The sequence below is a fragment of the Parasteatoda tepidariorum genome, chromosome 11 (genome assembly GCF_982258835.1).
Source record: "Parasteatoda tepidariorum strain Cologne lab strain chromosome 11, Ptep-v5.0, whole genome shotgun sequence".
Lineage (NCBI taxonomy): Eukaryota > Metazoa > Arthropoda > Arachnida > Araneae > Theridiidae > Parasteatoda > Parasteatoda tepidariorum.
In genome coordinates, this window is record NC_141765.1 from 97,557,324 (window position 1) to 97,583,773 (window position 26,450).

The following is a 26,450-nucleotide window of genomic DNA, read 5'->3' on the forward strand; positions in this document are numbered from 1 at the left end:
TTAAGGTGTCCACTTACATATTCGGTTACTAATTTTTATTTGCTTAAACAAAATTACTTTGTTACAATATAATATTCTAATACCAAAAAAAGTACTTGCGTGGCGTGAAAATATCTTTTGTGATCTAACTCTTTCAAAAGTACATAAAAATGATTGCCATCAGGGGTGTACATGTAGATTTATTAAATACACCTTGTGCGCCACCTAGGAACCAAATCTAGAACCCGACACTCGAAATTTTTGCTCTGTTACAATCGTACCCTGTTACAATTGACCCCACTCTCCCCTACTAACGTCTTGAAAGTAATGAAAATGCTTTATTAAAGCTAAATATGCTTTATTATCGATTATTCTTTATTATTAAATGCTTTATAATGAAATGCTTTATTTGCGCAAACTTCATCTCAAATCTGAATGATTTTTAATCCTTTTTTCTGAAATTATCGCGACACATTTCGTATGGTTTTTAAACTTTGGATATTTTTAGCACGATATATTATTATGAACAGCGAATAACGAATCGCTCTTTTAGATAATCATTTTTAACATGGTTTATTTATGACGATTTTATCGCGAATCAAATTATTAACGAATCGTTACTTTGGCAATTATTGCTACACTTTTCTTCAAGGTTCAGAAAGTCCCAATATTTTTATACGCTATTGCGACACTTTAATTTTCGAATCAAGCATTTAAATACATCTCTTTTTGACTCGCTATATTTATGCCGATTTCATTGTAAATATAAAGGGATTTTTATAGTTTTTAGGGAAGTTCTTTCTACGATTCTCCCCACGGTTTAAAAAAATCCTTATATTTTTATTACTATTGTTTCAAGGCGCGCGAGTTTTGAATCGTTCATTAAAATAATAACTTAACTGCTCTGTGTTGATTTCAACACAAAAATAAGAACTTTTTCGAACTTTTATTTTATTTTTTTGGCCGTTAATTCTAAAAGCCACATGAATCGGAACTAATATAAAAGTCACACATCGCAATTCGTATTCACACGATCTAAAAATCGCATTTCGTATTCACATTAACGAGATCTAAAAATTATCCCTTGCGATTTGTATTCACGAGATTTAAAATCACAAATCGCGATTCATATTTTGGCGTATACAAAATCATACGCTGTTATCGATTCCCAAACTCGTTAAGTTATTTGCCTTAAGTTTAATACTGCTCATAATAATAGCTTCTGTCGAAAGACTGTTTTCCAAAATGAATTTGGCTTGTTCAAAATTAAGGAAAAGTCTTTTAACAAAATCATTAAATTTTCACTTAATGGTCCGAAAAAGCTATCACATGATCAAGTAGATAAAACCATCACACAGTTTTAAAATTTTGCAATTTGCAGGATAAGCATTAAGAATATTTTTAAACCATTTTTTTACCTACGTCGGCCATTTTATGCCAATTATGATGATGTGCTGATTTGTATATCATTAAATTTTAACTGTAAAAAAATGTAATCAAGATAAGTAACATGAAGTAATGTAAATTCTATTATATATAATTCTCTTACGTGGCTCCCAAATTTTAGCTGTATTTCTTTTCCGCCGGTGGCAACGTTTGCTTTGTTTTGTTTACGTTTTGAAAACACCAAAGCATTCTGCCTTTTAATGATGTGTTTCTGATCTAATATATATAATTCTTTTACGTGGCTCCCAAATTTTGGCTGAAGTACTTTGCACAACTAAATAAGATTCTTTTCACAACACTTAAATATTTACTTTATTTTCCTCATATATCAGTCAGCAAAGAATTCTGTTAGGTTAAAAAATATTTCGCTAAAAAATAACGAATTCTAAAAGAAATAAAAATAAACAACTTAAAAAATAAAAATGCTGTTGCCAGCCATAGAATTTTTTGAAAGTTAACTTAGCAACATAAATCAAAATGACATAGAAGCGCAACTAGATCAAAATTATGATACCTGAGCGCTTGACGTAACAAATCCTTCAATTCTATAAGTGTTGTATCGCCAAATGCCCAAATTAACAATTGTATTTTTAAAGAAATTCTATAAAAAGTTTTAAATAAACAACCTACTTCTACAACTGCTTCTTGAAGAACTTGGCTCATTGATTAAAAATATTGTTTTAATTTTACAGTACTAACTTTACTTCTACTTTCATTATTGCTATGACCCTCTTTCATTACATTTTATAACTTCATGCTAAATTTGAGGACTTTAAGTTGTTTTGTGGTTGAATACTGACATTTAGAAATGTGTACATAAAAAAGTAATATTTAGAGGTAAAGAGTTGCCTCAGAAAAATTTGAATTGTTAGAAATGACTTAAACAAAAAGTGTTATTTTAACTGACAAATACTATATTATAATTTTAACTTTTTCTATGACTATACTCATTTACTTACTCTTTTCTTTGTTTTTTATACATTTTATATTTTTGTGATAAAATAAAAAACTTATAGTTGTCCTGCTTTTAAACAGTGGTGAAAACACCAAATGATGGGCTTCATCAACAATCAAAAACATGAGTATTAATTCTAAATAGTGTTATGTAAAAGCATTGGTCCCAAAAAGTTGTAAACAAGTATCTCGTTAGTTTTTTACTATTAAGGAAAATAGTTCCTTCAAAATTAATGTTTTCTTTCTTTTTTTTTTCCTTTCTCAACCCTCGCCTCTAATAATTTAGTTAAAATAAATATTTTAAAATTTAAATATATTCCTTAATAAACGTTGAATCTTATTTTGAGCTAAAAGGGGTTTTTATTTTAATTTTAATCATTTTTAACCTTATGAACTTTCTTTAAATTAAAGTATTTAACTTGCATTTATTTTAATAACTAGAATATTTATTTTCTTGAATTTAATTTTATGAACAAATGCACTTTTGTATTATGTAATGTGATATAAAAAACATGAATTTTCACATTGTTTTTAATTATTTTAATTTGTTTAATTTTTTTCCTGAAAAATTGATTCTGATTGTCTTATATTTTCAAAGTAATCAGTTTTGAAGTTTTTTATTTTAAACGTTCAAAAATATTTGATTTTATGCCAACATATTACAAGGTTATCTGATGAGAATTTAGTGCAAACATTATTAAGCATTATTTAGTTGAAAGTAACGTAAACGCTCCATTTTTGAATTGCAACAAAGATTTTACAAGATTAAAAGTTTCATTCGCTTCGAAAACCATAATAATAGGAAAATGTTTCAAGCGCTCAAAACAGGAGCCATTTTCTAGACATGCCAAACGTGTATGAAAAGAAACAAAAGTGATTTGAAATATGAAACGAAAAGTTGCCAACGAGAAATGGAAAAAATAAAGATGAGAAATAAAACAAGAAAAAAAAATCACTCTAGCCGAAAGAGATAAAAAAAAATCCACAGAACAAGAAAAACCGTAGTGGCCGAGAAGAGCAAATCAAGGTAAAATGCATTTCCACTCGTTATGGAGAGGTGGTGAGGATCTGATATCTTTAACAGGGGAATAAGCATTAATTTTTATTTTATTTTATAACCATCGTTGAACAGCGGACCCAATTTTTGGGTTTACGACTACTAATGTTCAACTACGTAGCCTTGGTATCTTAAACCCAATCCAGAAAACGAGAACTCCTGGATAAAATATTCGGAGAAACTTTGTGAGGCTACTAACCCTCGTTTGCGTTACATGGAGAGGAAGACCACCGAGAACCTCCCACTGTTAGCCTGACTCATGATCCGTCTACCACTGAAGATATTTCACATCAGCGCTGTGGTCGGTGGAAGCCAGATGATTAATTCGTATCGACAAGTCATAGCTGGAATTCGAACCCTGCTCACGTCCATTGGAAGGTGTTAAGCGATCGCAGCTCAAGCATTCATTTGAATTAAACAAGATTTCAGGGCATCAAAATGAGCTGCTGATGTGACAGTGGAAATAATTTTGACATCGAAATTTAATTTATACCCATAATTTCCACACTTTGCAGCAATCGGTGATTTTTTGATAACGGACTATCGTATTCCTTAAGTCTAAATTTTAAAGGGCGTCTGGTTCCGATGTAGCCAGTGTCACGCTGACAATGAATGTAGTCTATGCCCCCAGTGATCATTAAAGCTAATAGGATCTTTAAGAGACCTAAATTTGGTATTTGTTACCTAAAAAGGACTTTAAAATCTTAGTTGTTATGTTACTTAGTTAGATGTTAATTTCTTAGGTTAAGTAAAGTTAGAAGATTGTAAAAGTTAAGTGTGTGCAAATCGGAAGTATGAAACGCAGAAATATTCTGACAATTAGGGTGATTAGAATTAATATGAGATGCTAAAACGCTTATGATAAGCAGAGGTGGAAAAATGATCATGCTATCTTTTTTGTTCTCTTTTGGCTACTGTGGTTTTTTTCTAGTTTTGTATCTTCCCTTTATTTATTTCATTTTTAAATAGGAGCTCTTAGTTTTATATTTCAAACCATATTTGTTTCTTCTGATTCACGTCTTGCAAATGGGCGCCTGTTTATGAGCGCTTGAAACCTGTATACTGTTTTTTCTTGTTTGAGTATTTTTTGAAGCGAACAAAGTTTTCAATCGGATAATAGGTTAATGCTTTAGTTTCTTGAGATTATTTATTTAATGTAATAAAAAATGTTTAATTTTTTGATAGACAATGATAAAAATTTACGTTTAATTTTTAAAATCGAAAATAAGTAAATTTTGGGATTAGAAATGAAATCATGCATGTATATTCAATTATATTTTATTTGATAAATCAATTTGCTTCCCAATGCAAATATTACATGCAAAGTATAAATACAAATATTGAATTAATAAAATATATTTTTTACCTCCAAATGAATCAATTCGTTTTAAATGTTTAGTATCTGATGAGATGTCACATTTATTAAAGAAAAAGATAAATTAATCAAAATATATAATGTGAATAATAACTATTACAGGTAAATATTAAAACGCATAATGAAAAAAACAGTTTCAGTTGAAATATTTAATAAAAAAATCAAATGATGGAAACTCCCATAAGAAAAAGATTTCAAACTAAAGATTTGAATTGGAAATGTTAAAGTTTACATTGAAAAGGTAAAAAAAAATCATCTCTTTTCAATGACAGAAAAAAATACGGACAGAATAGTTTTATGTTTTTAAAAAGTTAATAGATCTGTAGTTCTAGAAATTCTAGATGACTATCAATGAGATCAAATTATTAGCGTAAATCGAGCAAAGAATTAATTCCTCCTAAATTTTGAAAGGCCATAGATGGCAGTAAAAAAAAACTAATCCAAAGCCATATTGACAATAACTGTGACAATTTATCGAAGTAAACAAGATATAATGTAATATGGGCCGGCTTCTGAATAAAAGGGTGGTCGATAAAATTACATTTTCTTTGTAGTTAATTACAACTACTTAATTACAATTGTAGTTAACTCTAACTACTTTTCTTAAAAATATAGTTACTACTTCAATACTTTTCGCAGACATACGTACGTTACTGATTAGCATAATTCCCATAAATGTTTAAAATGTTTTGGAATAAAAAATTGGCCTGCATGAGAAGTTATTATGAAATGGTGATTCATCTATTACATGAGATAATTTTTTATTCTAAAGTACTTTTGACGAATTTATTTTTTTTAGCCTTTGAACTCTAAGTTCTTCTTGACAGTGAATATTTAATTAAGGAAATGAAAAGAAATCGTGAAATATCGTGAAATGGAACACCCTGAATAACTTTATATCTAATGATCGGATCTTCACGTTCTAGGACTCAATCTTAATAATTCGATTTCCAATTATTCCTTTGCTTACAAGATTTACAATGATAATGAACGAAATAATTTAAGAACATGAAAAAATAACTTCCGCCCACAAAAATAAAAAAAGAAACTTGCTTTGGAACATCAAACGAAGCAATTTTCAGGGGATAGAGCGTTCACCCTTTCAATGAGATGAACAGGGTTGGAATCCCAGCGATGGCTGGTTGATGCGAATTCTGTATCCGGCTTGCACTGACCACAAGGCTGATGTAAAATATCAGCAATGGTAGACGGATCATGGGTTAGAGTCCCCTTGCCGTCAGGCTAACCGTGGGAGATTTTCGTGGTTTTTCTGCTTTATGTAACGCAAATGCGGGTCAGTTCCACCAAAAAGTCCCCCATGATGAAAATTTCCACCCTACAAGAGTTCCCTTGCCTTTTGGATCGGGTTCAAAATTAGAAAAGCTACGGTATTGAGCATTAGTAAACCCAAAAAAAATTGATTTGGCTGTTCAACGACGAATGTAAAATAAACTTAAAAATACTTTTGCCAGAAATCGCTACAAACTGTTTTTTTCCTCTTCTTTTTTTCTCTATCGCACTTCACGCTACAACTTCCGTATTTAAGAAGTAGTGCACTACACTACAAACTACGAAAATAAAGTATCGACTACAGTAGTTTCGCTACTTGTAGCTCACTTTTTCCGACCACCGAGGGTGCATTATTTTGATTTTCTTACCTCTTTGATGAATTTTCAAAGGAAAAGAAAAACTGCTGATTGATGCAACGGTGATCAAAGGAATGGATTCGCAATTCAGGTTGTAAACATACATAGTTGGGTACGCTGCTTATTTCCAACCGCTATTTTATTCTTTCTTTCTTTTGAACTACCATGTTAAAATTTCAATGTTAAAATGTGTTAGCAGATTTAACTAACATGGGAGATATAACTGTATTTTCAACGAAAAATATTAACAGTAGAGTACTGCTTATTAATTGTGTAAAAATACAGAACAAACCAACGATAAAAAAAAATTTTAAAAAAAACTTCTGTTCCACAATGCTTCACTATAGCTCATTCACCGAGAGTTGGCACTTGTCTCCACCTTCATCACGTGGTATGCAATGGTACTTTTTTGCTATTTTTGAGAAAAGTTTATGAGCAATCCTGAACAAGGTTGCTATTTAATTTTATAATCGCCTTTGAACAGCCGACCCAATTCTATGGGTTTACGACTATTAATGTTCAACTCTGTAGTCTTGTAATCTTGAATCCAATCCAGAAGACAAGGGAACTGCTGGATCAAGTACTGGAGGAAATTTGCCTTCGTGGAGGACGTTTTGGTGGAACTATCTCGCATTTGCATTACATGGAGAGAGAAACCACGAAAACCTCCCACGGTTAGCATGACGCAAAAGGACTCTAACCCATGATCAGTCTACCATTGAGGATATTTCACGTCAGCACTGTGGTCAGTGCAAGCCGGATGCGGAATTCGTATCGACTGGGATTTGAACCCGGTTCGCCTCATTGGAAGGCGAACGCTCTATCCCCTGAACCATCGCTGCTCAGTCTTGCTATTTGGCGCGTTACGGCAAAAATATTTATTTCTCAAACTTCATGTTCATTTTTTTAACATTAAATATTTCCTAAATTTGATATTTCGCGCCATTATTTTAACGATATTTCTCTCTTTTGAGTGAATAGTTTGTCTTTTTTTGAGACATTTTTCTGTGAAAACAGCAGTTTTTAAATTTAAAATATATTTTAATTAGCTAGAGAAACGACAGCTGTAATAGCAGATGATAAAGCGAAGTAAGTGACTGAAAAAGAATTAACTGTTTGTGTTTGACTTGCATTAAAGGTTGTCTCAATTTCAAGCACGGAGATGCTTCTCTTCTTACTCCCGCGCTGAAATGAACTCTGCTTCCGAGATGGTGGAGCCAAGTGTCAACTCCTGAAGAGTGAACTATATTCCTAGTATTGGTTAAGAGGAGAGGATGGTTCAAACTCGTTTCAAAAACCTCTGCTGCTCTACCCCTAAATGTTGTTTTCTCCTTTATACACAAGAAGGCACCTAACATTGGGGAACTTGTTTACATCATGTCAATGAAAGCTAGAGTTCTTTCCCTATGTATATTCTTTGATACAACTACTCGTTCAGATTATTGAAATAGTTTATTTTCATGACATTGTTTTATATAATTTAAATTACTAAAAATGAACTCAATCTTTTCCCTAAATGTTTTTTTTAATTTATTGTGATACTTTACACTTTTACCAATTGACTTATTGGACGGAAGATACTTTTATATAATAATAAATAAATGGATTTTAAAAAATTATTTTTAATTTCTAATGCAAAAAAGAGAAAAAAAATCAACATTTTTATTTTTTTTAAATAGTTTTTAATTTTTTTACAGGTTATCAACAGAAGTTTAGAAAGACTATATGAGAGGATGATTCCATGTCCACACATACCAATGATTGGAGTTCTTTCTAAATGAGCGGTAATTCCAATATTCTTAGCTCCTTAAATAACCATTAGTTTATCATTTACCACTTGGTTGATCGTGTGACACTGTTGATGAAAAACTACGCGGTACTTTTCTTTTTACAGACAAAATTGAGTTTTAATTCATCTAAAAAATCAACGACATATATTTCTAAAATTATTATTTGCATTTTTGTCGAGGATAAAAGATTTTTCTTTAAGAAATAAGGACGTAATTTTTGCAAGTAGTATATCGAAATTTTTAACTGTGTTATAGTGATAGTACAGGGAGTTACATAGCATAGAGGGAGTTACGTTTAGTAACCCTCACCCTCGGTAGTGTTAACATATCTCGGAAGTAATTTTTAACATAATAAAGTGTTTTCTTTTAAACATGTTGGTGTAAGGTCATAAGATAACAATTTTTTTTTTAATTTCCTGATAAAGGAGTAATGAAATATTCACGAAAGTTTGAATGCTAAAAATGAGAGGAAAATTCACAAGTATTTTGCCCAGAATTTGCATATTAGAAAATATCTGCACTTAAAGCGACAATGGACTTTCAAAAAAATTTTTAGAAATTCTCAAGGGAATTTGAAATTTTTAGTATATTGAAATTCTCAGTATATATCTATATTGTAAAAACAATTTATATACAAAATTTCAAAAAAATATTTCAAAATTTCCGAAATTAAAAAAAAAACACGTCTGAAATTTTGTTAAAATGACAAAATTCCTTTAAAATATTACATATTAGGTAATATAAAAAATTGTTGGGAGTACTTTTTTTTAATTTTATTATTGAAACAAATAACAGAAAAAAAGCAATAAAAAGAACATCATTTTTAAAAAAAAATCATCTTACCGCTATAAAATATCATGTATAAAAATAATACTATTTACTTAATTCAAGAAACTTTTCCAACGAAATGTTAATAATATTCATAAATGTATAGCATCAAATTCTCAGGTTAATAGAATAAAAATTCATTTCGCTGGAGGAGTTTGAAATTTGTAAAAAAGACATTTTGAGAAAAATGACTTTTACTACTTTTTCATTGCAAGGCGCCAAAGGGGCGTGGTCAAACCAGAAATGGCCAAGACTTCGTCAATTTTGCTCTAATTCAAGATTTTTTTTTTCTAATGTTCAGTTAAATGCCTAGGTTTCGAAAATATAAAAAGTGAAAAATAAATTTTCTTGGCAAATTTTTGCTTATTTGAAAGTTCCTTGTCACCTTAACTGCTTATTTTGAATGTAATATAAAAAGAAATTTTTATCACACGAGACATTAACAAATTTAATCAAATTTGATGCATGCGTACAGACTTTTGCACCATACTTCAATACTTAAAAGTTTGAGAACTTTTTATCGTAGTGCATATGACTCTCCAAATAAGCATTACATCTTATTTATTCAACACAAGCAACACTTCAAAAACTTTTTCTTTTCATTGGTAAATTTTGTTCTGAAACTAAATTACAGATTTGAGATTGATAAAATGAAATAAAAAGAATAACCAAATTTATCAAGGCAATTCATTGTATTAAAAAGAAAGATTGTGCTAGGGAATTAACAGAATTCTGGAAGGATTGAGTAGTAAAGCCCGACCCTCATCGCCTCCTATAGTTCCGACGTCACAGCTATGGAGAAAAAGCAGGCGTTGCTGTATCCGTCCTCAGACTTTCTTGCGTAACAAGCAAAAATCTCTTTTACAGTGGATATATTAATTGCAACCTCTTTATAAAAACTAATTATTATTATTCGATACATCAGATCCGTTAGAGAAATTGAATCTTGGAAATTATTTACTCCAAATATCCTTGAAAATCATCGAATGTGAGGTAAAAGTCACGAAAATATTCGTGATCGGTAAACGCACTGGTCCTGCACATTTTAATTAATAACTTATAACCGTTGTTGAACAGCCGACCAGTTTTTTTTTCTTTTTTTATGGGGGGGGGGGGTTACAACTACTAATATTCAACTCCGTAGCCTTGTAATTTTGAAACTAATACAGAAGACAAGGGAACTCCTGTATAAAGTATTGGGAGCAAATGTACTATCTTGGAGGGCTTTTTTGGTGAAACTAACCAGCATTTGCGTTACATTGAGAGGAAATCCAAGAAAACCTCTCACGGTTAGCCTGACTGATATAACATTTATATTTCCTTAATGAAATTTATATCAAATACCATATAGCGATTTAATTTCAGAATAATCGATCCTTTAGCAATATTTTTTATTTCACTTTATAACCTTCTTTGAACAGCAGACCTAATTTTAACTTTACGTCTGCTAATGCTCAGCTTCGTAGCCTTGTAATTTTGAACACAATCCAGAAGACAAAGGAACTCCTGGATCAAGTATTGGGAGAAATTTGCCTTCATGGAGGTCTTTTTGATGGAACTAACTCGCATGTACGTTACATGGGGAGGAAAAACACGAAAAGCTCCCACGGTTAGCTTGACGGCAGGGGGACTCTAACCCATGATCCGACTACCACCGAAGTTAATTTACGCCAGCACTGCGGCATAAAATATCGGTGCAAACTAACCGGTCTGCGCAAGCCGGATGCGGAATTCGTATCGACCAGTTGTCGCTGGGATTCGAACCCGATTTACCTCATTGGAAGGCGATCGCTCAATCCCCTAAGCCATCACGGCTGAAATAAAGTATTATGAAAATTTTTAAAAAGCAACTTTTTTATGCACTAAAAAGTTATATTACGCGCAACTTATAAAAATTGAGATTACATTGTCTCGGCTGATTTTTTAAGGTATTATGTTAATTTCATATAAAGTTCGTCTTAAAATATGTTGCAAAAATATTTTATAAAATCTTTAAAGGAAGCAGATGAACGTTGGTGGGTTTTTTGCTTCATCAGCTTTTTGTTGGCCATCGTTCAAAATAATGGTTATAGTCAAAACAAGTGTTAGCTAAATTCTAGAAAACACAAGAGAGAAATTGTTAGCACACGCTACAAAAATTTCGGTCTGTACATGTTTTGACCGCTTTATGATTTAGAAAGATAAAAGTTTGAATTTGAACTCAAAATCAAACCGTTTTGACTATATCTAACAAAAAGAGAAGGTCATAAAAGGTTTTCACTCATTTTCGACCAAACAACCACGTGTTTAAATTTTTCTCCAAATATTACAGTTAATAGGAAATCGTTAACCTAACAATTTTTGTTGTTGCAAATGCCAAAAAGTTACGGCAAAACATTCTGTATCCAACTTCAGATAAATGGATTATGTTTGAGAATTAAAAATTTTGATTTGAAGCAACATTTGAAATCATTCTGCGATATGTAAGCACACCGAGGAAAATCTTTATCCAGCTAAACTTTTTCCTCAGTTAACCCTTAGAAAAAAGTTACGGTTGTAACAAGTTCTAGAGAACTTTTGATCAAATAAACCAGAGAACATATTACACATCGGCATCTGGAACTATACCTAACAGCAAAAGAAAATCTACACAATCCTGTATGTCATCTTTTTACGTGTTTTCCTTTTTTAATCAATCAGATGCAGGAGCTAAGTGAACGAAATACATATATATGGTTAGTGCTGAAATCACGTTTAAAATAAGCTGTTACATTGAAGATAATCTGGTGCAGCCATCTTGTGTGTAATAAAAGAATTTAAAAAAATTCGGGCACAACAGACGGATATGTTTAAACCTTTTTAGTGCTTTACTTTTGAACGCTCTATCCCGGAAGTATCACGGGCACGAGAAATGGGAGACGAAAGCTCACCCCATGATTTTGACGGGAAAGAGGGGGAAGGGACTTTGACCTAGAAACCACAAGTTTGGATTTTGGTCAAAAGGTCAGTTTGGTCTAAAGATCAGTCCATTTTATAGTAAATCGTAAAAGCACGTTATCCCATTAAAAAATACCGTTTGCCTGACCGCTAAAAAGTTTTATATCCAAAATCAGTTTTAGCTCATTTTTGACCCAGAAATCACGCATGAATTATGACTCAAAATGTTAAGCTTAGTATAGGATATCGTTAACCCATCAAACCGTTTCTCCAAAATTTTAATTCGGCCCATTCGCCAAAAAATATTATGCCTAAAAAAATTTTACAGAATTTTTATCTACGACGCCACAAGTTTGAGTTATGCCCTAAGACGTTAGCCCGTTGTATAAAATTGCTTTAAAAATAAAAATAAAAAAAATAAAAAATCTTCCACCAGAATAAAAATTAGAGCCAAAATAGCTTTTAGTTTCTTTAAAAAAAAATATGACACTTTGAAAGAAAGCTAAATTTTCTCCTCGTTGTACCATTCCGTAATCCCATGTTTGTGCACAAAATTGTTTCGTCACCGAATTAACACAGCTAATTTTTCAACCACATTTACAAATTTAATTTACAATTATTAACCTATTGAGCCTCTCATGTTTACCCACTAAAGAGTCAGCCAACCCTCTTCCCCCCCCCCAAAAAAAAGAAAGCTACGTCAAAAACTGGTTTTCAATAACAACAAAAATCAGAAGTTAGAGTTTGTGTCTCAAAACGTTAGCCTATTGTAGGAAATCGTGATCACTTTCGATCACCAAAACTTTTCAAAACTAAAATAAGTTTTAGCTAATTATTGATTAAAAACTTAAACTTTTAATATTGCCTTTAAAGTTTGGTCAATATTAAGACAGTAAATGTCCACGGTAGATAACCTATTCAAAAACAATAATGGCCAAACCAGCATTTTGTACACATTTGATTAATCTAAGCATTTTTTTTAAATTTAAAATATTAAACCAGTACCGTATTATACACCCAATTTAGAAAATCTTTAGCCTACTTAAACTTTACAACGACGCAAGTTGTCTGAAATATTACCAAAAAACGAAACATTTCCATTCTACCGCTGTTGATCCATGCTCGGAAATCGTTACCCCACCTTCTAAAAAATAATGATTAAGACAAATATTAGCTACTTTATAAACTGCAAACAAGCTCGAATTCGACCCTCTAAACCTTAACCCATAAAAAAAATTTTAATCCTGCGTTGAAACATCCACCAAGATAGGCTACAAAGCAAGTAAAAAGACTTGTCTGAATTTTGTTCCCCCCCCCCCTAAAAAAATCGTTAACTTTTCCACCAAAAAGTAATTATGGCCAAATAAAGTTTAATCTTTATTTTTTTACCTGAAAAACACTATTAAAATTTTCCTCTAAACAATTGCTCTTTGTTTCTTCATAGTTATTCCATACCGCAAAAAAATGGAAATAGTTTAAACTAATTTTTAATCAAAAAACTAAGAATTAGAATTTTCCCTGCTGACGTTAGACTTTTATAGGAAATCGTTAACCCACCCAATTTTTGTTAGCCTGTCAGACAAAAATCGAAAATTCTAATCAAAATATAGTGAGAACTTAATCTATATCTCTTTCGAGTTATCCTCTTTCTCAATTTCTTTAGGGAATTTCTAAAATTAAGCGCTTTAAAATACTTATTACAATATTTGATTTCTAACTATTTCCTTTGCTATTCCAGGTTTTGGCCTTTAGTTTTGTAAGAGGGAAGATACTGATAGCAACTAAAATAGGACTATTTGCTACTAAGTTCGAGGTAAGGCGATTATAGCTATTATTTTTTTTTAAAAAAATTAGCTCAAAAGTGACAATTTTTTAAAAAAATTGCAACTTTATAAAAATATTTATTTAAGAAAAACTGTTGCCAAATTAATAATTTGCCCCTTAATTTATCAAATTTATATATAAATATCAAATTTCGAAAAATTATCTGGAAATGGCGGAAAAAGCAAACACTCAAATTCCAAATTGCGTCTCGTAATAATATCCAATCATACATCAAAATATCGGAAATGAAACGAAACAGAATGGACAAAAACAATCAAGATGTGCTGCTAAGGAAATATGAAAGCGTCGAGGATGAAATCGGTGCATTGTGGGTAAAAAAAAAGTGATTTATTAAATGTGATATTTTGACCTTGAACCTATTTTTTGTACCTATTTTTGAAAATGACCAAAAATAGATACAAAAAAAAGTGGGTTTTTCAATGAAACTGTCGCGCTTTGAGTGTGTGAAAAAAGTGATAATTCAAAACTCGCGTATCATAACATCATATTCAAAATGCTGAAATTTCTTAAACTGCATTGAAATAACCAAAAAGCAATCAAAAATAAATATTGATTCCCAGGGAGTCGGTGTGAATAGACCGATAATTTTTTTTTATTACGCATGTATATACAATGTGAGGGTTATAGGTTAGAAGGTGATAGAACACAACTATACAAGCACGAATCACCATACAATCCTTGATCGTAAATCGCTAGAGAACAAAACATTCTGTGTCACGAAATGATGGGAAACAAGATAGGCGGAGATTGGAATAAAAAAATAACCTATAAAATGAAGAAAAGTATTTTTAACCAAACGAAATTAAACAGTAAGACCCCCATCACGAGAACTGCTCTAACTTGCAACCGACAACATTAACGCAGGGATTAGCGAAAACACCACCTAAGTCAAAATTTTTGATAGTTTTCCATTGATGCACTAACATTGCCTTTGTGTTGATGATCAATAATTCCATCATGAAACATTATACTTTTTATAGTAACTAACATAAGTAACCATCACCTCAATGTGACTGATTTATGATGATCCAACATAACAACTTGTTTGGATCGTTTGTTCAGGTTGAACCAGCACGAATTTCCATCATAGTATCCTAGAAATCAATTGCTAGAGCGATCATGAACCACTATCATCCCAATGTAGGAATTCAGATTAATTTATGATGGTCCAATATTACAAAAACACAAATTGGTTTGATTCCTGAGAACCAACAAGAATTCCAATCAAACCATTATGGAAATGTACAGTTGGAACCATCGAGGATCATCATGGATTGTTGTTTCATGAGAATAAAACTTCTCTTGATGGTTCACCATCATAAATTTAAGTAGCAATTTTCATCATGGATTGATGGAAGCTTGTGGACATATCAAAAACCATGAACACATAATAAAAAATATTGGATGATGGTAACCATCATGAGTCGCACTGAAACCAACATAAACCACCAAAAAAATTTGATGAAACCATCAAGAATTTAGACTTGGGTATGCATTTCTCTTGTGGTGTCAGAAGTTACTGATATCAGAGGAAACAAGGACTTCAACAAAATCCATGGAACCATCGTCGTAGATGAGGCTCACTTCTTATGACGCTAGAAAAAAAAGTGCGCAAATGAAAAATCAGGTATCAATCAGATGATTGGACCGCCACGACCTATTCGTCATCTCCAATACATGATATCTAAGGCGTTACGCACATCTACAATATAATCAGGAGTCCCGTCGTATTGAAACCACATGCGTTGTTTGATTTGTAATGGAACGCAAGTAAACAGTTCTGCTAACACCTCTCGCAAATACACAAGGTATGAATCTCTCTCCAGGCGTGTTTGCAGTAGGTACGGCCCAATCAGATGATCGTACACCATTCCGCCAAACATTTAGCCTGAAAACATTGTTGGAACAGACTTGGACGCAATATGTGCGGGCTCTCAGTTGCCCAATCATGATAGCTGTAGATATTTGAAATACCATAGCATGTAAATGTCCATTCCTCAGTGAACAACACTTGTGCACAACGACTTGGGGTCCACAGACATCTGCTGGAGAAACCACGTGGTAAAATTGATCAGTGCCTGATAATCTAGGCCCTGAACTCTCTGCGCATGGTAGAGATGTATTCCTTGATCTCGTAGTATTCGCCACAACGTATTGCGGGAAACATAAACGGCCTGAGACATTTGCCTCGTGCTAGATTCAGTCCTCGCACTGATACGATGCGCAATTGGGTCCGTTACAGATCTTAGAGCTTCTCTTGCAATGTCGTCTGCAGTTCCGTACATGAAATGAATATCTGCCTTCTCCTAATTCGAGTCAGCATTCATCTGATCGGAGATCCACAGAGCAATTAAAAATAGTTACTCTGTCATGCAGTTTTATAACCGACATTGAACAGCCAACCCAATTTTTGGGTTCACGACTACTAATGTTCAACTCAGTAGCCTTTTAATTTTGAATTCAATCCAGATGATAAGGGATTTCCCGGAGCAAGTATTGGCAGAAATGTGTCTTCGTGGACGGCTTTTTGATGAAACTAACCCGTATTTGCGTTACATGAAGTGGAAAACCACGAAAACCTCCCACAGTTAGCGTGATGGCAAAGGGACTCTGACCCGTGATCCGTTTATCACTGAGGATTTTTTAAGTCAATACTGTGGTCTGTGCAACGCGGATGAGGCTTTGATATCTATCAGCCACTGCTGGGATTCGAACCCGGTTCACATCATTGAAAAGCGAACGCTCTATCCCCTGAGCCATCACGGCTTTTTGCCGAGCAATTGAAAATACAACGATTGATTCCGAGAAAAGTGGATAGACAACTGTTTTTTTCTATTTTCAATGCTATGAAAGCTAAAATAGAATGCCAAAAAACTGATATATATTGTTCTGGCGATAAGAAGTTTACTATGTTATGTAGTTCCTGTTGCAAGGATATTTTAACGAAGACCCCAACAACTCGGCTAGAGGTTTTTTAAAGTTACATGCAGGATACTGGACGTGGCAGGTATCTAAGAACGCCATCTGTAACGGTGACGAAATTGTGCATCGTATCAACGCGAGAACTGAATCTTGCACGCGGGAAATATCTCAGCTCATTTACGTTTCCCGTAATGATAATAATGGCAAGGTTCTACTTAATAACCATACATTGATTCCAAATGCATAAAATTCTAAGTTTGATTTTTTTTGACTGCATGACAGTACTGTGAACCAGGGCTAAAGAGAATAGAAGGGCTAGTTCACTCCGCTCTTAGAGCTGAAGCTACGATTTCCCTCCTCATGACGTCACTGTGTCCACAGATCTCGGAGATCGCAAGCAAAGATATGATAACTTTGCATCTTTCTCTTTGTAAAAATAAGTTAGACTTTTTCTGGTTATGAGCCTTCAAACTTTACGTAATTAACACATTATTTCCGTTCATAAACATAGTTCAAAAAAAACTTTCTTGGTTAATATATTAAAAAAAATACCATTGTAAACTTATAAAAATGTTTTGCTAGTTGGTGAAAATGACACGATAAATACTTTATTTTAAAAAGTTCAGTTTTAACTTTAATTATTAAGAAAAATGAAGGCATATATCGACACTTTTTTTATCTACATATTCTTTTATAACGATAAGTTAAGTTAAATTTAGAATTCCTGATTTTAAAATATGTCGTTAATCGCAATTTGTTCATACTTAATCATTAGGAAACATCAACCTTAAACGCTAATTACTGAAACAAAATAATAATTTAGGTTCATAATGACATTAGAAATTTTACAATTGTTTATAGACATTTAAATTTACGATGATATAATTTATAGATAGTTAAATTGAAGAGAATATAATTTTTGAAAAATGTCATAAATATTTAGAATAACTACATTAAAAAATATGTTATGAAATTAGGAGAATTTCAACTATATACTATATATTTTATTTATACTTTTTACTTACATTTTAATTTTCTTTGACTTTATCTATTTCTTAATTCTTTTCACCTGTCTTTCTTTATGAAGTAACGAGGCGGTTTCTACTTAGATAATGAATTTTTATAAAAGTTCTTTACGACAGAATAAACGTATTGCTGTTTTATATTAACTGTGTCATTTCGGAATCCATTCTTTACATAGTTGTTCATTTACTTTAGGGAACACGCGAAAAATTATACTTTTTCCTTTTGTTTTTATATCAGAATTGTTGCAAGTTGCAATCGCGCAAACTGGCATTTCGATAATAGTTTTAAATTCTTGTAAATTCACTGCAAAAACTGAGGAAAGTTATTATAGAAAATAACAAATGTCTTAGAATATCTCGCAAAAAGAAATAATCCAATATTAGTTAGAGCTAGTAAGGCCAAACGCTCCGTTCTTGAAGTAAAAGTGCGAGCTTTGCGCCAAAGTGACGTCACTGGAGTGACGTCGCAGGATCGGCGCGGCGAGAGATACTTCAAAGGAGTGAACCAGCCCTTCTATTCTCTTTAGCCCTGACTGTGATCAGCCTTCTTATAGATCGCTGGGAGGCTCGCTCTAGTGAGTTGCGACTTACGTTCGAACCATATATTCTACTAGGATTTACTGTTCTGTTTAGTTCTGTTCTATCCTCTCCTAACGTAAGTACCATGAGTTTTGGGACATCTGTATATAAAGGAACATAATCAAGATTAACGAACATACGATGGGAATCTTTTATACCAAGCTCAAACTGGTCAGCGCTTGACACATTTTTCAAATAATGAACCCTATTATTACTCTTTATGTAATTTTTTTAATTTATGTGCTACTTTTATTAATCGAGACAAAGTTGTCTCGAATAATAGTAATAACGCATAAATTAAATGGTAAGGTGATATGCAAGGTGAGAAACAAATCCATCCTGTGTTTGAAAGGCTTATCAACAAATTTTACTTGATAAATAGACTTTTTTTAAAAAACGTTCAATTTGTGATTCTTTGGTGATGCGGCAGAATTCGAATTCTTCCCACACTTGCTACAATATAGCGCTATAAATGGTAGTGGATGTGGTTTTTCATCGTAATCCTGCTAAATAAAAATCACTTTGATGCAATCTCATAAAAAATCACAGGTATTTAAATCTGGAGATCAACAATTTAGACTGCTTTTTTTAAAATATGGTTCTACTGACGTAACTATTTCTCTAATAGGGAAGAGTTAGGAAGTTAATTGAGGGCCGTTAAGACCCTAAGTTCGTTCCTGAATGTCGTAGTGTATTGAAAATAATTGAGTTTTTAATACCATGTGCAAATGGTATAAAAATTCTTTTATATAGATTTGATTTGAGCACTTCAATTTTTTTTGAACTATTATTTTGTTAAAGCAACTATTTTTTTATAGGAAACAGTTATGGTGTCAGTTGAGCTGTATAACGTAGTACAACAAAATACAGGTAAGATAATAATTCTTATGTTTTATTAATTCTTAAATCTTCACCTGTTTTGATCAAAGATTTAAATTTGTCAATGCCTGTTACTACCAATTTAATTTGCTGGAGTCTTGAAAATGGGTGCTTGTCTTTGAGCGCTTGAAACATGTATACTGTTATTTCTTGTTTGAATATTTTTCAAGCGAACAAAGTTTTAATCGGATAATAGCTTAATGATTTAGTTTCTTGAAACTATTTGTTTAATGCAAAAAAAAATTGCATTTTTGATAGGCAATGATAAAAATTACGTTTAATTTTTAAAATAGAAAATAAGTGCAAAAATTTGGGGCTAATAATAAAACCATGCATGTACATTTAAGTCTAATTTATTAAATAAATCAATTTGTTGCCCAATGTAAATATCACATGCAAAGTATAAATACAAATATTGAATTGATACAAATATATGCTTACCTCCAAATGAAACAATTCATTTTAAATGCTTAGTATCTAATGAGATGCCACAATGTATTTAAAAAAAAAATTAATTAATTAATCAATCTAAAATGTGAATAAAAACTAATTCAAGTAGATATTAAAACGCATGATTAAAAAAAGTAGTTTCAGATAAAATATTTAATAATAAAATCAAATAAAAGAAACTCCCTTAAGAAAAAGATCTCAGACTAAAATATTACATTTTACACTAAAAAGCTGAAATATTATAGCTCTTTTCAATGATCGATTAAAAGACTGGCTCTGACACAAACAGAATGATTTTATGCTTCTAAAAAATTGATACATCTGTAGTTCAAGAAATTCTTAATGATAAGGCAATTTTAGTGGAGAGAATAATTCACACAAATGTTCCAAAATGGTTTTGAATAAAAAAAATTGACTTAGTTAAGCATGAGAAGTTATTAAGAAATGTTAATTCATCTTTACATGAGATAGTTATTTATTCTAAAGCACTTTTTGCGAATTTATTCTATTAACCTTTAAACTCTTATGTTTTTCTTGACAGTGAATATTTAATTAAGGAAATGATAAGAAATCATCTAATATTTGGGATTGAAGGATTAATGCTTTTTGATAGCCCTCTAGAAATGAAGTACAAGTGCACAAAATAAAAATAAAAAAATGGAACACCCTGAATATCTTTAATGATCTGATCTTCACGTTCTAGGACTCCATCTTAATGCTTCGATTTCCAATGATTCCTTTGTTTACAAGATTCCCAATAATAATGAACGAAATAAATTAAGAACATGAAAAAATAACTGCTGCAAAATAAAACTTTAAAAGAACTTGCTGCTCTGGAGCATCAGACGAAAAAAAAATTTTTTTCAGTGATAGAGCTTTCGCCTTCCAATGCTGTGTCCCGGGTTGGAATCTCAGCTGTGGCTGATTGATACGAATTTCGCATCCGGCTTGCACCAACCACATTGCTGGCGTAAAATATCCTCATTGGTAGACGGATCATAGGTTAGAGTCCCCTTACCATCAGGCTAACAGAGGGAGGTTCTCGTGGTCTTCCTGTCCATGTAACGTAAATGCGGTATAGTTCCACCAAAAAGTCCCCCACGAAGGAAATTTCTACCAATACTTGATTCAGGAGTTCCCTTGTCTTCTGGATTGGGCTCAAGAATTCAAAGCTACGGTGGTGAACATTATTAGTCGTATACCCAAAAAATTGGGACAGCTGTTCAACGACGGTTATAAAATAAACTTCAAAAGTAGTAGCCAAAAATTACTACAAACTACTGTTTTTTTGTATCACATTACACGCTACACTACAAACTACAAAAAAGGTAGCGACTTCAGTAGTTTCGCTACTTGTAGCGCTCTACTTCCGACCCATGAGGGTGCATTATTTTGATTCTCTTATCTCTGTGATGAATTTTCAAAAGGAAAGGAAAACTGCTAATTGATGCAACGGTGATCAGGCGGATGGATTCGCAATTCAGGTTGTTGGACAACTCTACATGCATAGTTGGGTACGCTGCCTATCTCCAACCGCTATTTTATTAAAATTTCAATGTTAAAATGTGTTAGTACACTTAATTAACATGGGTGATATAGATGCATATTCAAAGAAAAATCTTAATAGTACAGTACTGTTTATCAGTAAAGTAAAAATACAGAACAAACCAATGAGAGAGAAAAAAATAATGAAAAAAAATTTCTTTCCCACAATGCTTCACTATTCCCAGTATTGGTTAGGAGGAGAGGAGGGTGCAAATCTACCGGGTCACAAAGTCCTACATGTTTCCGCAGCAAATCAGTACCTCTGGGGGTACAGGATTGGAGATCGATCATTTTCTGATTCAGGTCAAAATTACGATCTGCGGATGAATGAATGGATGTATGAATGGGTCCGCCCTATATTTGGGTGCGACGTATGGTGTGGCAGAAGTCTAATTCTTGGCCATAGATGGCGCCACTGAAAAGCAAGAAACGCACACTCTGCGCAAATTTGCTCGGTTTCACCAAGCAGGCTTGCCCGTGTGGCAAGTGGCATTAGCGACAACAACAAGAACCTCTGTTACTGTGCCCCTAAACGTTGTTTTCTCCCTTACACACAGGGACCATGCCTAACATCGGGGAACTATTTTGCATTATGTCATTGAAGGCTAGACTTGTTTACCTATGTACATTATTTGATAAAACTACTCGTTCAGATACTCGCATGAATTATTGAAATAGTTTATTTTAATGGCATTGCTTTTTGTAACTAAAAATAAGCTCAATCTTTTTCCTGAAATTTTTTTTATTACAATGCAGCAAACGGAAAAAGTGTAAAATATCATAATTAAAATTAATATATTTTACACTTTTTTCCGATCAACCTATTGGACGGAAGGCACTTTTAGATAATAATAAATAAATGGATTGAAAAGAATTATTTTTAATTTCTAATGCAAATACAAAAATGCAACATTTTTATTTCTTAAAATAGTTTTATATTCTCTTACAGGTTGGAAAGACTATTTGAGGGGATGACTCACCTACCTATGATTGAAGTTCTTTTCAAATGAGCGGTAATTTCAATCTTTTAAATATCTATTAGTTTATCATTTACCACGTGGCTGATCATGTGTAACACTGCAGATGAAAAAACTAAGCGCTGATTCTCTTTATACGGACAAAATTGTGTTCTAGTTTATTTTAAAAATCAAGGTCATGTATTTATAAATTTATTATTGCGCTTTTGGCATAGATAAAAGATTTTTCTTTAAAAAAAAATAAGGACGTTGTTTCTGCAATTAATATACCGAAATGTTTCACTGTGTGATACAGGGAGTTACATAGCATAGAGGGAGTTATCTTTGATTAACCTCCCCCCACCGTAGTTCTTACATATCTCGGAAACTTTGCAAGTAATTTTTAACGTAATAAAGTGTTTTCTTTAATACTTGTTTGTGTATGCGTCACAAGACATCAAAAAATAAATTTATTTCCTGATAAAGAGGTGATGAAATATCCACAAAAGTTTGAATTCTAAAAATAAGAGAAGAATTTTCAAGTATTCATCTCAGAATTTGCACTTAATTGTTCATTTTTAATATAATATAAAATAAGACACTTATATCACTGTATACATAAACAGATGGAATCAAATTTGATACATGCGTACAGACTTTTGCACCCTATTTCAGTATTTAAAATTTTGTGAATTTCATAAACGCATTGCATACGATTTTTACAATCCAAATAAACATTACATCCTTATTCAACTCAAACAACACTGCGAACACTTCCTTTTTTCATTGATAAATTTTGTACGTTAACTAAATTGTAGATTTGCGATGTATAAAATGAAATCATTTATATATTGAAGTCATACTTCAATTAAGCTTGCAAGTAATTCAGCCTAGAATTTGCCTATTAGAAAATATTTGCGCTTTAATGTTTATTTTTAATATAATGTAAAAGACATTTTTATCACACGAAGCATTAAGACATGGAATCCCATGCTTACAGACTTTCGCACCATCCTGTAAAACTTAAAAACTTTGTGAATTTTTCATGTGCAGTGCATGTAATTTTTTCAATCCAAATAAACATTGCATCTTATTTATTCAACTCAACTCTGCAAAAAAAAATTTTTTCTTTCGTTGGCGAATTTTGTTCTTCAACTACATCAAAGATTTGCGATATACAGTCCGTGCCCAAACTAATAGAGGCACAATAAGATTCTATGTAAAATCTTAATTATCAGGTGATACTCTACAGCTTTATTGTTTTTTGCACGACTGAAACCGGTTTGCACTTGTTTACGTTCGTGTTTCAACAGGTTAACATTGTAATGCAAAACGTTAAAAAAGAATACAAATAGGAAGAATATAAAAATATCTCCTGAATGAAAACCCATTACATGTATGCTTAAATATAAAAGTATTGCCTATAAACTCGTGCAAAACATGTCATTATTAAAACACTACAGTGCGTCTAGTGATTTGGTCTAATTATTAAAATATAATTATATCATACCTGATATAATAAATATTATATATTTATCTAATAGATCGTCTAATTTATTCAACTGCCGAATTTATATTATATATCGTCTAATTTTACCAATTGATACACGAACGTCAACAATTTCAAACAGTCGTTTAAAAACAATAAAGCTGTATCACCTGAAGATTGAAATTTTACATAGAATCTTAGAGTGACTCTAATAATTTAGCCAGGCACTGTTTAAAATGAAATCAAAGAATAACCACCTTTATCAAGGAAATTAATTGTATTTAAAAAAATGTTTGTTCTTGGGAATTAATAGAGCTGAGGAGTAAAGCCTCATCGTCTGCTCCTGACTTCACAGCTACTGCGAAAATCAGATTTTTCTCAAGCAGGCGTTGTTACATCCGTAGTCGGCAAAATCTCTTCTTACAGTGGATATATTAATTGCAATTTCTTTAGAAAAACTGATTATTATTTTTCGATACATCAGATCCGTTAGAGAAATTGTATCTTAAAAATTATTTACACCGAAAATTCTTGAAAATCATCGAATGCAGAATAAAAGTCACGAAAATATTCGTGATCGGTAAACACACTGGTCTTGCACATTTTAATTAATAAATAAAATATTTTATTTTATAACAGCAGACCCAATTTTTTTGAGGTTTACGACTACTAATATTCAACTCCGTAGCCTTTTAATTTCGAAAATAATCCGGAAGACAAGGGAACTCCTGGATCAAGTATTGGGAGAAATTTGCCTTCATGGAGGACTTTTTGTTGGAACTAACCGCATTTGAATTACATGGAGAGGAAAACCTCGAAAACCTTCACGGTTAGTCTGACATCAAAAGGAAACTCTAACCCATGATCCATCTACCATTGAGAATATTTTACGTCAGAACAGCGGTCGGTGCAAGCCATTGCTGGGATTGGAACCCGGTTCACGTTTAATTTCTGATTAAATATTCTGGTTAAATTATTTCTTTAATGCCTATGATAGAAAATAGAGAATTTCGAAATTTTTGTAAGAAGTTTTTTAATATTAAAATAAGGGTGGGAAATTTCTTTAACAGTGGAAGAAATTACTTTGAAAAAATAGGTTTCTTCTAATCCAAGTGGAAGAAACTCTTTCCAATAAGGAAGTCCCGCAGTGGACTGATCGTTAAGACACGGTTCCCAGCAGATCACCGAAGTCAAGCATCACTAGCTACGGTCAGTGTGCGGGAAGGTGACCACTTGGATCAGTCTGCGTAGGGACCGAGGGTGTGCGGTATGGGTCCTCGCTAAACTGTGCTACCGTTAAGTGCTCGACTTCGCGCGCAATTCGTCGGGCTACCGAAGTGGGGGTGCCATCCCCTCTGCAGAGGATCAAAATTGTGATGGCATGTCTTCGGATCATCCTCCGGGATGTTTCCCAGACCGTCGCCAATAACCCATTGTGCAGCTCTAGTGCAGTATCTCTTTTATTTTTTTTTAAGAATTTAATTCTTAAAATTTATTGTATTTTAGAAACTTAAGTCTAAGAAAAATTTAATTATAAAAGTTCTTTATGATATATCACAAGAATGTTTGTATTTAAGTAATGTCTGTGCTTATGTTAAAGTCCTGAAAAAATAAACTCTGAATCCTGAGTACAATTTTGGATAATCTGTAGCAAGTTGAAAAAGAAATCGTACAATAATGCGTTTTTGATGAAATTAAAAACAACCTAGACCTCATTAAACAAAATGTTTAGAAAACTGAAAATAATATAAGTACACAATTATTTAGATATAGATAAACTTTGTTAGGAACATAAGGACAACCCAAATCAAAACACAAAATAAATTATTATAATAAGCTAAGAGTTTAAAATTATATTTGAAATTAAAATAAATAATATAAAAATAGTAATTTAATAGAAATAATTAAACCTTAAAAATTCTAGTTTTGAATTATTTATTAGTTATTGTTAAACAATTATGCAAAATCCCAATCTTGGTAATAATATAGTATCAAAATATAAGAAACTTTTAAAACACATAAAAAAGCGTACAACTGCCGAAAAGACGATTAAAAGATCACTAGCATTTACGATGAAATCAACACAAATAAAACCTATCAAACAGTGATTATTTAAATCCGCGATTCAAAATTCGAGGGCCGTAATAATAGCGTATTTAAAATATCGGAACTTTTAAAACCATTTAGAATTGTTTATCAATAATTTATGAAATAACCTTTAAAAGATAATTAGCAATTATATCGGCACGAATGAAGCACGTCGAAAAGTTGTGGTCTAATATCCATCATAATATTCTGCTAAAAGTATCGAAATTAAAAGTATCGAAAATTAAAAGTATTGAAAGTAACGAAGTAGAAATACAAAGTAGCAACTGCAGAAAAAACAACAAGAAAAAAATTTTCATCAGTCATTTATATTGATACTAAAAATTTGACTGAATATTCACATACATGAAAATGATCGCAAAGTCACATGAATTTAAGATAAAGTCAGGACATATAAAGAGCGTCAAAAGTGAGTACTAAAATTCGAAATTCGTGTATCGTAATAACGTATCGTAATAATATAATCAGACGTAGCCGAGAGGTGGAAATAAGCGGGTTTCAGGCTATACCTAAATATCATTTATTGAGACACATTCCTAAAGAGCTAGCATTCAAGTCACAAAATCGTTGTGCTCCTCAATAAAAATTAGAGAAAATCTTCCGAAGTAAATTAGTTGAATGTTTCATTTTAGGGAATAAAGGAAATCATTGTAATTGGTCTAT

At 32.1% G+C, this 26,450-nt stretch overlaps 1 long non-coding RNA gene across 1 annotated transcript in view; it reads left to right on the forward strand.

The window, feature by feature from the left end:
* Positions 1–26,450, forward strand: part of LOC147801954 (uncharacterized) — a 93,323-nt gene that overhangs the window by 52,311 nt on the left and 14,562 nt on the right. The window contains exons 5-8 of the long non-coding RNA XR_015430186.1: positions 8,155–8,241; positions 13,730–13,804; positions 19,181–19,232; positions 22,186–22,249. This is a non-coding gene — a long non-coding RNA (uncharacterized LOC147801954). The remainder of the gene's footprint in view (positions 1–8,154; positions 8,242–13,729; positions 13,805–19,180; positions 19,233–22,185; positions 22,250–26,450) is intronic.